The following is a 12,135-nucleotide window of genomic DNA, read 5'->3' on the forward strand; positions in this document are numbered from 1 at the left end:
TTGGAAGGACTGAGGTTGAAGCTGAAACTCCAATACTTTGGCCACCTGCTGCGAAGAGCTGCCTCATTTGAAAAGAACCTGATTCTGGGAAAGATTGAGGGCAGGAGGAGAAGGAGGTGACACAGGATGAGATGGTTGGATGGCATCACTGACTCAATGGATATGGGTTTGGGTGGACTCCGGGAGTTGGTGATGGACAGAGAGGCCTGGCGTGCTGTGGTTCATGGGGTCCCCAAGAGTCGGACATGACTGAGCAACTGAACTGAACTGAGGGCTTCCCTGGTGGCTCAGTGGTAAAGAACTCACCTGGAAATGCAGGGGACACAGGTTCAATCCCTGATTGGGGAAGATCCCACGTGCAACTAGGTCCATGTGCCACAACTACTGAGCCTGTGGTCTAGAGTCTGGGAGCCACAACTACTGAGCCTACTCGTTGCAACTACTGAAGCCCTTGTGCTCTAGAGCCTGTGCTCTGCAACAAGAAAAGCCACTGTGAAAAAAAAAAGAAAAAGAAAAGCCACTGTGATGAGAAGCCTGTGCACTGCAACTAGAGAGTAGCCCTCACAGCAACAAAGATCCAGCGCAGACAAAAATAAAATTATTTTTTAAAATCCTTAAAAAAAAACAACCACGCCTAAAAGTAAGTTCTTCCATCAGAAGAATGAAACATTATGAACACTATGCAGAAAGGAGACAGTTAACATATCTTAGTTTAAGATAAAGAGGAGGTTCTGGGTCAACAAGACGATTTCATTTTTACAATGGTAATATTAATCAGCTCCAAGCATCTCAATCCACATGCGCACACCACCAGAAAGGCAACTGAACTGCCTTCTCTGACAGACATTAGCATCCTTACACATACTTCACATACTAAACAAATGCCAACTTCTGGAAGTAACAGTTCTACAAATCACTGGGGAAAAAAAAATCCCCACAAGGATCCATCCAGGGGGCCATGGCATCAGTGCCATGTGTCCTTCCAGACAGAGAAGGGCAGAACCCTCAGTTCCTGAAGGATTGAAATATCCATGGGCTCCGAGCCCTGGCGAAGGCCCTGTGACATGTTTTGCCAGCTGCAACATTGCGAATCCCACATCCTAATCTGTTAGATCCCAGCCTGGCCTGGCTTGGCGAGCCGTGTCCCCTGCAGGGTGAGAGGAGCACAGAGCCTAGACCTGCAGTGGCCACTCCACATGCCCACCGGAGAAGGCAAATGGGTTTCTTGCCATTTGTTTGTCTCTAAAGATTTTATGCTCAAAATATAAGCTCTGGGATTAAAAGAAATGTGTATTTCTCTCCTGCAGAGACATTTCCTTTAAGGAGTATGTTGGATTGAACTCTTTTACTTTTTTAAGCTGGTTTTCTGGAGTACAGTTTCTTTACAAAGTGGTGTTAGTTTCTACTATACAGCAAAGTGAATCAGTTATATATATATATATATACATATATCCCCTCTTCTTTTGGATTTCCTTCTCATTTAGGTCATCACAAACATCGAGTAGGGTTCTCATTAGTCATCTATATTCTATATCCTATCAATACTGTATATATGTCAATTCCAATCTCCTAATTCCGCCCACCCTGCATTCCCTTTTAGTATCCATACACTTGTTCTCTATGTCTGTGTCTCTACTTCTGCTTTGCAAATAAGATCGTCTGTACCATTTTTCTAGATTCCACATACATGCCTTAATATACAATATTTGTTTTTCTCTTTCTGACTTACTTCATTCTGTATAACAGTCTCTAGGTTTATCACATCTCTGCAAATGAACCAATTTTGCTCCTTTTGTGGCTTAGTAATATTCCACTGTATATATGAACCACATCTTTATCTATTCCTCCATTGATGGACATTTAGGTTGCTTCCATGTCCTGGCAAAGCTTCCCTGGTGGCTCAGATGGTAAAGAATCTGCCCGCAGTGCAGGAGACGTGGATCATGAAGATCTGGAGAAGGACATGGCAACCCACTCCAGTATTCTGGCCTGGAGAATCCCATGGACAGAGGAGCTTGGCGGAATACAGTCCATGGTGTCGCCAAGAGTTGGACACGACTGAGCAACTAACATTTCACCTCATGTCCTGACTATCATAAATAGTGCTGCAGTGAACACTGGGGGGCATATGGGGTTTTTTTTTATTATGATTTTCTCTGCATATATGCCCAATAATGCGATTTCTGGGTCATACTGGGCTAAATTCCAAGCACCAAGAATTTTTGTAGAGACAGTCTTACTTGCCTATTAAAAGAGGACACACCCCATCCCATCCCAGTAACAAACAAGGTTTAAGTTATTCATTCAATGGGGGAAAAATGAGAACAAGACTCTCTGAGAGCAGGTTTTCTCATGTAGGGGAACATCTCTAGTACCCCACTTTTGGAAGGAAATGGTCATCCTGCCTTGGCATTTAATTGTCAGGGTTTCGAGAGAAGATTCTGTCTGTTGTCTTTCAGGGGAAATGACGGACATATTTGGTGACTGTAATGTGCAATTCAGTTTGAACTGGCATGGCTATTTATTTATTTATTCCCTGCTTTGTCCCAGAAACACTTTAAGGTGGCAGAGGTTAGTTGTGCTGGAAAAGACCCTGATGCTGGGAAAGACTGAGGGCAAGAGGAGAAGCGGGTGACAGAGGATGAGATGGTTGGATGGCATCACTGACTCAATGGATATCAGTTTGAGCAAACTCCAGGAGATGGTGAGGGACAGGGAAGTCTGGTGTGCTGCAGTTCACGGGGTCACAAAGAGTCGGACACAACTTAGTGAGTGAACAAGGTTAGTTGTGATGAGGTGATCATCAGTTAGAGCGTAGAACCAGGAAGCAGCTCAGGTTAGTGTCCAGTGGGGTCAGCAGCCACAGGGGAGGGGGTCCTGCCAGAAGGTGCACAAAGACTTGCTATGCCCAAAGACCCACCCCCCCAGGAAACCAGCTGTGCTCCCCCAACCACGACTGACTGGGCTCAGGCAGGTACCTGAGTCAAGCTAGCTATGGACCAGCCAGGTTTGAAAGAGACTAGATGTCAATGCAGTGAGGCTTAGCCCACAGGGGTGATCCAAACCAGACAGTGACCAAGTGTCCCTACTGCATCCTCTTTCAGGAAGCGTGAAGGGGCCCTGGCCAGTCTCATCTGAGAATACAAGAGGCCTGAGGTCACCAGAGCTTCCGCTGTACCCCTGTGAGCTCTCCCCACGAAGCTCAGTGCTCTAGGCTGGTGCAAAATTGCAGGCCTGGCTGTGACTGGCAGGATGGTCACTTTGCTGGAGGGTCAGTTCTAGAAGTTCATTCCGGAGGCCCAACTGAGAGTCTACCCTCCAGCCCTTCCTAAGATTTGTAAGCACCTAATTCCTTGCGCTAAGTCCCTTGTGTACTAAAATATCTGGAAAGGGAAAGAATTGAAACATATACTTTACCATATGTAAAATAGATAAGCAGTGCAAGTTTGATGTGTGATGCAGGGCACCCAAAGCCGGTGCTCTGTGACAACCTGAAGGAATCAGGTGAGGAGGGAGGTGGGAGGGGGAGCTCAGGATGGAGGGGACACACGTATACCTGTGCCCAGTTCATATTGATGTATGGCAAAAACCATCGCAATGTTGTAATTATCTTCCAATTAAAATAAATTTTAAAAAATATGACACTGAAGCTGAAGCTCCAATACTTTGACTACTTGATGCGAAGAGCTGACTCATTGGAAAAGACTCTGGTGCTGGGAAAGATTGGGGGCAGGAGGAGAAGAGGGCAACAGAGGATGAGATGGTTGGATGGCATCATTGACTCAATGGACATGAGTTTGAGCAAACTCCGAGAGATAGTGAAGGACAGGGAAGTCTGGTGTGCTACAGTCCATGGGGCTGCAAAGAGTCAAACACAACTGAGAGACTGAACACAACAACAAAAATACCTGGAAAGCTCTTTGTTTCTTGAGACTGAACCCTGACTGATGCCAGGACCCTTCTCTGGGCTCCCATCGTGCTCTCTGGTGTGGATCACATGGCCATGGTGTGCTTAAGTTCCCTGCTGCCTCACCCGCCCCAGCCACAAGCTCGCTGAGAACTGCGTCTGGTTTCCCTTATGTTCCTAGCACCCAGCACAGAACCTGCAGGAAGAAGGTGCCCAGCCAATATTTGTTGCATGGACCAATGGGTCTCCCCGGTGAGAATAAATTCTTTTTCACCTTCATAGCCACATCATTCAGAGTAGGAACTAGGGAACACTCTGGCTATTTCCTGCAAGAGGAGATTCGGTACAGAACTTCATCAGCAAGAATAAAGATGGCGGACGGGCTGGCAGAGTGGGTGTCTCGGGTGACTTGCTTCAAGGTCACACCACTGCAGCGGGGACCTGGAGCCAGATTCTGGAGGGAAGGAGGCCACCGTTGCCACGGCTACCACTGTGGCTGCCGCCACAATGCGAATCCAGCGACGACAGACACACCAAGTTGGGCTGCGACAACCGTCACGTCAGCCAGAGCATGCTGGTCTGTGCGGAGGCCACAGGAAGGCGGTCCCTGCCTCTCTCTGCCTGTGAGACACAGGCAGAGTAGAAATTACAGCCAGAACCCGGCTGCAAGGGCCTCTGGGAATTGCACGCTGGCTCCCAGCATTGAGGGCAGGAGCTATTTCTTCATTACCCTGGGCTGACCCGTGCTCTGAGGACAACAAGGGCTCCATTGAGGTTTCTGGCCAAGATCTCACACAAGTTTCTGTGGGTTCCTAAGAATGGGGATCTAGGAGAGGGACTGCTGGGATACTCCTAAAAAGTGCCAGCAAACCACCCCCCACCCCCGACCCCTACTCACAGGAGTTGAGAGGCCGCAGGAAACAGCAGCTGAAGGCCTGGCCTGAGGCACCTCAGCTCAGGGACCAGTGACCTCTTGGAAGGCAGAGGACACAAGTGGGCGGGAGGGCAGGCCTGGATCAGGCAAACAGGGGAACTCAGAAGACTTCGCTGGGGAAGCCTGGTGGCTCCCCCCGGTGTGGGGCTCCCGGGCAGGGTGTGCAATCCCAGCACCCACAGCAAGAGAAGAAGGGGCTCAGCTGCCCCTCCCTGGGTTTGCAGAGAGACCCGGTGACTCCCAGATGGACGCCAAGGCCATTGAAGTGTGACTGGTGTCTGAGAAGGAGGAAGCCAGGGGAAAACGATGGCCTCACTGCAGGATCAGAGAGCAAAGGCGGCCGCCCCGACCCACCAGCACAGGGCTCCTCACCCCTCACCCATCGAGGTGCGTGGGGTTTGGCTGTTCTGCTTCGGTGCCTCCTGAGTGGGCCTGGGCCCTTCGGCTACCCGTACCTGGTAGACGGCAGAGTCTGACCACCCAGTTTGGGTGCTTCAGCCTCCTACCAGTCCTGGGTCTGAAGGGCTGTGAAGAGACCCCGGGGTGGGGCAGGCCATGATCAGGTCAGAGCTGCATTGGAACCTAAGCCCCAGCAGGCGGGGGTGGGAAGGGGAGGGCCTTGTGGAAGCTGCTGACACCAGGGTCACCCGCGCTTCTCTTAGGGCTCAGCTGGGGAGGCCGGGTCCACCAAGAAAGCAGGCCCATCCAGGGCCTGACGGGAGCGGCAAACACCGGCACTTGGTTTTCCCCATGACCTCCCCTCCACCCTGGACATCCTGAGGGGAGCTCTCAGGGCTCCTCGCCTTCCCCTAAAATGCAAGAAACTGGATCCATCAATGCCCCCAGGCGGGACACAGGGAGAATCTTCACTTCAATACTGCGGTAGCTTTTGAATTAAAAAAAAATTTTTTAAGTGTTTATTTATTTGGCTGCACCAGGTCTAGGTTGTGGCATGCAGGGTCTTTAGTTGTGGCATGCAAACTCTTATATGAGGCATGTGGGATCAACTTCCCTGACCAGGGATCGAACCCTGGTCCCCTGTGTTGAGAACGTGGAGCCTTAGCCACCAGACCTTCTAAGAATTCCCACTCTGGAATGTTGAATGATGAACTTGTTATTGTTCAAAAATAATACTAAAAAGAAAAGAAGTGATTAAACCAATGAGAAAAAGAAGTGATTTCCCCACCCACCCCCTCCATATTTTATTATTATCTACTTCCATGGTTAGGGCTTCCCTGATAGCTCAGTTGGTAAAGAATCCGCCTGCAATGCAGGAGACCCTGGTTCGATTCCCGGGCTGGGAAAATCCCCTGGAGGAGGGAGAGGCTACCCACTCCAGTATTCTTGGGCTTCCCTTGTGGCTAAGCTGGTAAAGAATCCACCTGCAATGCAGGAGACCTCAGTTCAATCCCTGGGTTGGGAAGATCCCCTAGAAGCGGGAAAGGCTACCCACTCCAGTATTCCAGCCTGGAGAATTCCATGGACTACAGTCCATGGGGTGGCAAAGAGTCGGACATGACTGAGCGACTTTCACTCATTTCCATGGTTAACATACATTCAACTTAACTGCGGGCAACGATCAAGTCACTATGGTTCCTCAAGCAGGACCCTCCGTGCTATCCTTCACACGCACCCTGAGTACACAGCTGGCTTCCCACAATGTGCCCGTGTGTGCGTGTGCAGTCGTGTCTGACTCTTTGTGACCCCATGGACTGTAGCCCACCAGGATCTTCTGTCCATGGGATTTTCCAGGCAAGAATACTAGAGTGGGTTGCCATTTTCTTCTCCAGGCAATTTTCCCGACCCAGGGATTGAACCCGAGTAAGTGGGTTCTTTACTGCTTGAGCCATGGATTCCCACAGGTGGTCCATAAAGAGCTGCAGACCCCACCTTGGCCACAGGGACTGATCTAAAGGTGGCAGGTGAGCCAAAGTCAGCCCATCAGGCTCTTTGCCTGGAATTTCTTTAAATGACAGCTAGAAGAGGGGGTCAGGTCTCAAATGTGCCGCAGCCATGCATCTGCAGTGTGAAGAAAGCTGGTCTGACCCGCAGGGAGAGAAGAGGAGAGCCCGATGAGACCCCGATGACGTCAGGTTCCTGTCGTCCTTCCCTTTCTGCAGTTTGGCTGGGAAAGCCAATACATTCTCCTTTGTCTGCCAAAACTGGTGTGAATCAGGTTTCTGGTGCTTGCAGCTAAAAGAATTGTAAGTGATTAGTCTTGCCCTCTGTAAAATAAAGGGGCTAGACAGGCTGGTCTTGGGAGTGGGGGTGGGGGGTGGGAAGTGTCCTGGTGGCTTTGGATTCTGGGGTGGTAAAGTCCATGCCCTGTGCCCTGGAGTGAGCCGGGGGGTGACCTGGATGTGACACAGACCATCCCCCTCTGTGTCTGGCAGAATGGCTCATTCTTGGGACACTGCATTCAGAAGGCTGGGCCAAATGACAAAAGGGCGTTTGGCCACCTTCTCTAGCTCCAGCCTGCCATCACCCGCCCTGCCGCTGGGCCAGCCAGCTCTGGAGAAGGGGGAACACAACCAGAGCCTTTCCGAGTAGGGAATCAGCCCCTGTTACTGCAGTGAAACCTCACAAGCTCCCTCTGGAGCCAAGGCTTCCCACTTCTAGAGAGGAGGGCTCGGGCCCATGGAGGTCCAGCATACTCTGCTGGAGGTCACACGCTTCAACAGGTGGTGTCAGGGTTCAAACTCCTTTTGTTCATAGGCCTCTACTTGGCCTTGCTTACAGGCTCAGTTGCTCTTGGGGGCAGCCCCTTACGCCCTCCAGGTTCTCTAGCCAGACCCACCTAGGAGGAAAGGGGAAAACCCACTATTTTCCAGGGGCTTAGCCCCCAGAATTTTTGAAGGGCTTTGCTGGTGGCTCAGCTGGTAAAGAATCTGCCTGCAATGTGGGAGACGTCGGTTCAATCCCTGGGTTGGGAAGATCCCCTGGAGAAGGGAAAGGCTACCCACTCCAGTATTCTGGCCTGGAGAATTCCATGGATAGTCTATGGTGTTGAATGAGTTGGACATGACTGAGCGACTTTCACTTGGCCCCCAGAGGCCCCAGAGCAGCACTGACTCCATGGATGTTGGGAGAAAGCATCACGGTGAAAGGCCTGAGCCAGTGGCAGGCCACGTCCAGTGCTACGTGACTGCAGAAGGGGACCTCTAAGAACCACTGTCGCTCATCTGTGAAGTGGGGAGAAAATGCCTGCTTGCCTCCCTCACAACAAGGTGAGCCCTCAGGAGTGGAAGACTCGGGACACTGCCCAGCTCCCTGCCCTCATCAGAGTTCTCTGTGCCTTGTGGACAGAGTTGTGGCCTCCCACTCCCCCAGCCCCCTCACCCCCTGGCCACAGCCCAAGCCAAGGGCCACCTCCATTTGAAGGGACTGCTTCCACTTTAACTCTGCGTGGAGGACCAGGGTGGCAAATGGAATTAATAGCAGAGGTGAAAGCACACCCACTCCCCCAACCTTTGCCTTTTTTTTTTTAAGTAAGCAATATTTTTTTTCTCTGTTTACCACCCTTCCCCATTCAGAAAAAACCCCCACAGATGAACTGTAGAAATTTTAGAAAATATATCTTAGTCAATATACAATCCAGGACTTCCCTGACGGTCCAGTGGTTAAGAGTCCTCCTGCCAGGCTTCCCTGGTGGCTCAGTGGTAAAGAATCCACGTGCCAAAGCAGGAGACACGGGTTCAATCCTCGGTCCAGGAAGATTTCACATGCTAGGAGCACCTAAGCCCTTGTGCCCCAACCACTGAGCCCACGTGCCCTAGGGCCTGTGCTCCGCAACACAGAAGCCTGAGCACCACAACTAGAGAGTAGCCCCCACTCGCCACAACTAGAGAAAAAGCCCACACAGCAACGAAGACCCACACAGCCAAAAGTAAATAGGTACATTTCTTTTTTAAAAAGAGACCTCCTGGCAATGCAGGGGACACCGGTTCAATCCCTGGTCCAGGAAGATCCCCTGCCCCAAACTGCCAGGCCATGAACCACGGCTCCTGAGCCTGCACACCTGGGTCCAGCCAGGCAGCAAGAGCAGCCCCCTCCAAGGGAAGCCTGGGCTCCACACCTAGAGCGTGGCCCCAGATTGCTGGATCTAGAGAAAGCCCACGCGCAGCAAGGAAGACCCAGAGCAGCCAAAAAAGGAAAAAAAACAAAAACAAAAACACAATCCATACTCATAATTCATGGATTCTGAATTTGTGAATCCACCTATTCTCTAGCATTTACTTGTAACCCCCCAGATCGATACCTGTGGGATTTTAGCGGTCATCCTCCAACATGGGCAGAGCTGAGAAAAATCTGAGTGTCTGGGTGCTGGCATTTCTAGCTGAGGTCCAATAAGACAGAGTTCTGCCTTCTCCTTTCAGCTCTCAGATCCCAAACAAGTGTCCTTTCGGTAATTTACACAGGATGATTTTTTTTTCACATTTATGCATTTTTTTTTGGTAGGTGATTTTAATCTTTATAATGACCCGAAGCCTGGAGGTGAATGAAGTACAGTCAGGGGTTCCTAAGCGGATTCAGCATGCGATGGGCCTTAAAGAGAAAATACGGTCATTCAATTAGCTCTGTTCAGACATAAGTCATAGAGCTATTGACCCTGAGTGCAACGTTAATGAACCAACAGTACACATTAAAAAGATGTCTTTAAGTAGAAACATCCCCCCAAACAAGGCTACATACTTACCTATTGATCCACTGAGAAAAATGCGGTGACCCAAGGTTGGCAAGAATCCAACTCCACGTTGCCCTAGGAGAGCTGGTTCAGCCTCTGCTTCTCCCCTGTTTTCAAGGGTCTTTACAGAGCGTGGCTACTGGATAATGAGCATCATCTGTTCTCCAATCTAGAGGATGCCCATGGCAGTTCAATGAAGACTGAAGGTTGAAAAGTACTGACGACAGGATGACCCCATATTGTAAGAAGTAAATAAACAAATAAAGCAACGTTTTTTTAAAAAAAAAATCCTCCACCTCTGTGTTTTATGTTTTTTGGAACTCAGAGAAGAGTGGAGAGATTCAACCTGACTTTCCTGGGGAAGGATAAGGGGTGAGGGGATGATGAAGTATTTTCTTTACACGCCTCTGCTTTGTTATGAGAGGTGTGCGTCACTTTTGTAATGTTTTAAAGTTCCATCCCTCCTTATACTGTTCATGGGGTTCTCAAGGCAAGAATGCTGAAGTGGTTTGCCATTCCCTTCTCTGGTGGACCATATTTTGTTAGAACTCTCCGCCATGACCAGTCCGTCTTGGGTGGCCTACACATGGTTTCATTGAGTTAGGCAAGGCTGTGATCCATGTGATCAGTCTGGTTAGTTTGTGATTGTGGTCTTCATTCTGTCTGCCCTCTGATGGATCAGGATGAGTTGGGCCATAAAAAAAGACTAGGCACTGAAGAATTGGTGCTTTTGAACTATGGTGTTGGAGAAGACTCCTGAGAGTCCCTTGGATAGCAAGGAGATCAAACCAGTCAATCCTAAAGGAAATCGACCCTGAATATTCATTGGAAGGACTGATGCTGAAGCTGAAGTTCCCAGTACTTTGGCCACCTGATGCAAAGACCTGGATCAGAAAAGACCCTGATGCTGGGAAAGATTGGAGAGAAGAAAGGGACAACAGAGGACAAGATGGTTGGATGGCATCATCGACTCAGTGGACATGAGTTTGAGCAAACTCTGGGAGATGGTGAAGGACAGGAAAACCTGGCGTGCTGTAGTCCATGGTGTCGCAGAGTTGGACATGACTGAGCGACTGAACAAAGTTCCATGCAACAGGAAAAAAAAAAAGGCGGTTAGCGCTTTCTCCTGGTGGCGGCACCTTGTGGGTACAGCTGGAATTACTGACATTACTGATTCTCCCTACCTGGTGAGGCTCATCGTTTCATTGAGTTAGACAAGGCTGTGATCCATGTGATCAGTTTGGTTAGTTTTCTGTGATTGTGGTTTTCATTCTTTCTGCCCTCTGATGGATGAGGTCACCCATGACCCCAGCCCTTACCCCCAGGTACACCTCAGAACCTCTGGGAACATCTCACATGGATTCAAGAACAAGTCACACCGTCTGTCAGTTCACCGAGGCCTGTCTGCATGTCAACTGGCCCCCAGCATGGCACCCTGAGTGCCTGGCTTCTCTGATGGTAAGATGGAGGGAGGTCATTCTCAAAACCACGGGGGAACCTGAAGGGTGGTCAGAGGGAGTGGGGCTTCCTCGATGTCTCAATGGATAAAGAACCCGCCTGCAATGCAGGAGACACAGGAGACATGGGTTGGATCCCTGGGTCAGGAAGATCCCCTGAAAGAGGAAATGGCAGCCCACTCCGGTATTCTTGCCTGGAGAATCCCATGGACAGAGGAGCCTGATGGGCTACAGTCCATGGGGTCACAGAGAGTCGGACATGACTGAGCATGAGGATGCAGAGCGAGTGGTTAAGAGCTGGGTTCTTAGCACTGTGTGACCTTGGATGAGCTACTCAACCTCTCTTGGCCTCAGTTTCCTTATCTGTAAGATAGGGATACCAAGGTTACGTAGGCATCAAAATCAAACAAACTGCTTGGCAAATACCAAGTCCCTTATAATGAATATGGAGGTTAGCTATTAATATTATAGAATTTATAAACTTTCAGAAGATTCCTGTGATGTTGTGATCTGTAAGACATGTACATTTGGTCCTTATCCATGGTTCCTGGCTCACAGCTTTCCAAACCCTTGGAATTTTCTGAGCCACAAAAGCTATGACAGCATCTTTTGTTATAATATTTGGTCTCTTTTCCTCAGTTCCTGGGGGCTTCCTGGTGGCTCAGTGGTAAAGAATCCGCCTGCCAAGGAGGAGACATGAGTTCGGTCCCTGGGTTGGGAAGATCCTCTGGAGGAGGAAATAGCAGCCCACTCCGGTATTCTTGCCTGGAGGATCCCATGGACAGAGGAGCCTGGAGAGCTACAGTCCATGGGGTCACAAAGAGTCGGACACGACTTAGTGACCAAACAACAAGAACAATCTCAGTTCCTGAAATCACTTCAGAGCTGTAAAAGTTAAATGTTTGTCTCATTCACAAGCCCCTTTCCACCACCAATGGGTTTATGCTAATGGGGTGACTTCTGGAAATCCTCTAAAGATGGGGAGCTGGTGACCAGAGGAACCAACACTGAACAGGAACCAACTTGATTTCCAGGAAGGACAGTGAGGCTGGAGGAGGAATCAATCACCAATGATCAATGTATTAATCAATCCTCCTATGCCATGAAGCTGCCAGAAAAATCCAAAAGGAGAGGGTTCAGGGAGCTTCCAGCT

This window comes from Cervus elaphus, chromosome 13, assembly GCF_910594005.1.
Source record: "Cervus elaphus chromosome 13, mCerEla1.1, whole genome shotgun sequence".
NCBI classification, from domain to species: domain Eukaryota; kingdom Metazoa; phylum Chordata; class Mammalia; order Artiodactyla; family Cervidae; genus Cervus; species Cervus elaphus.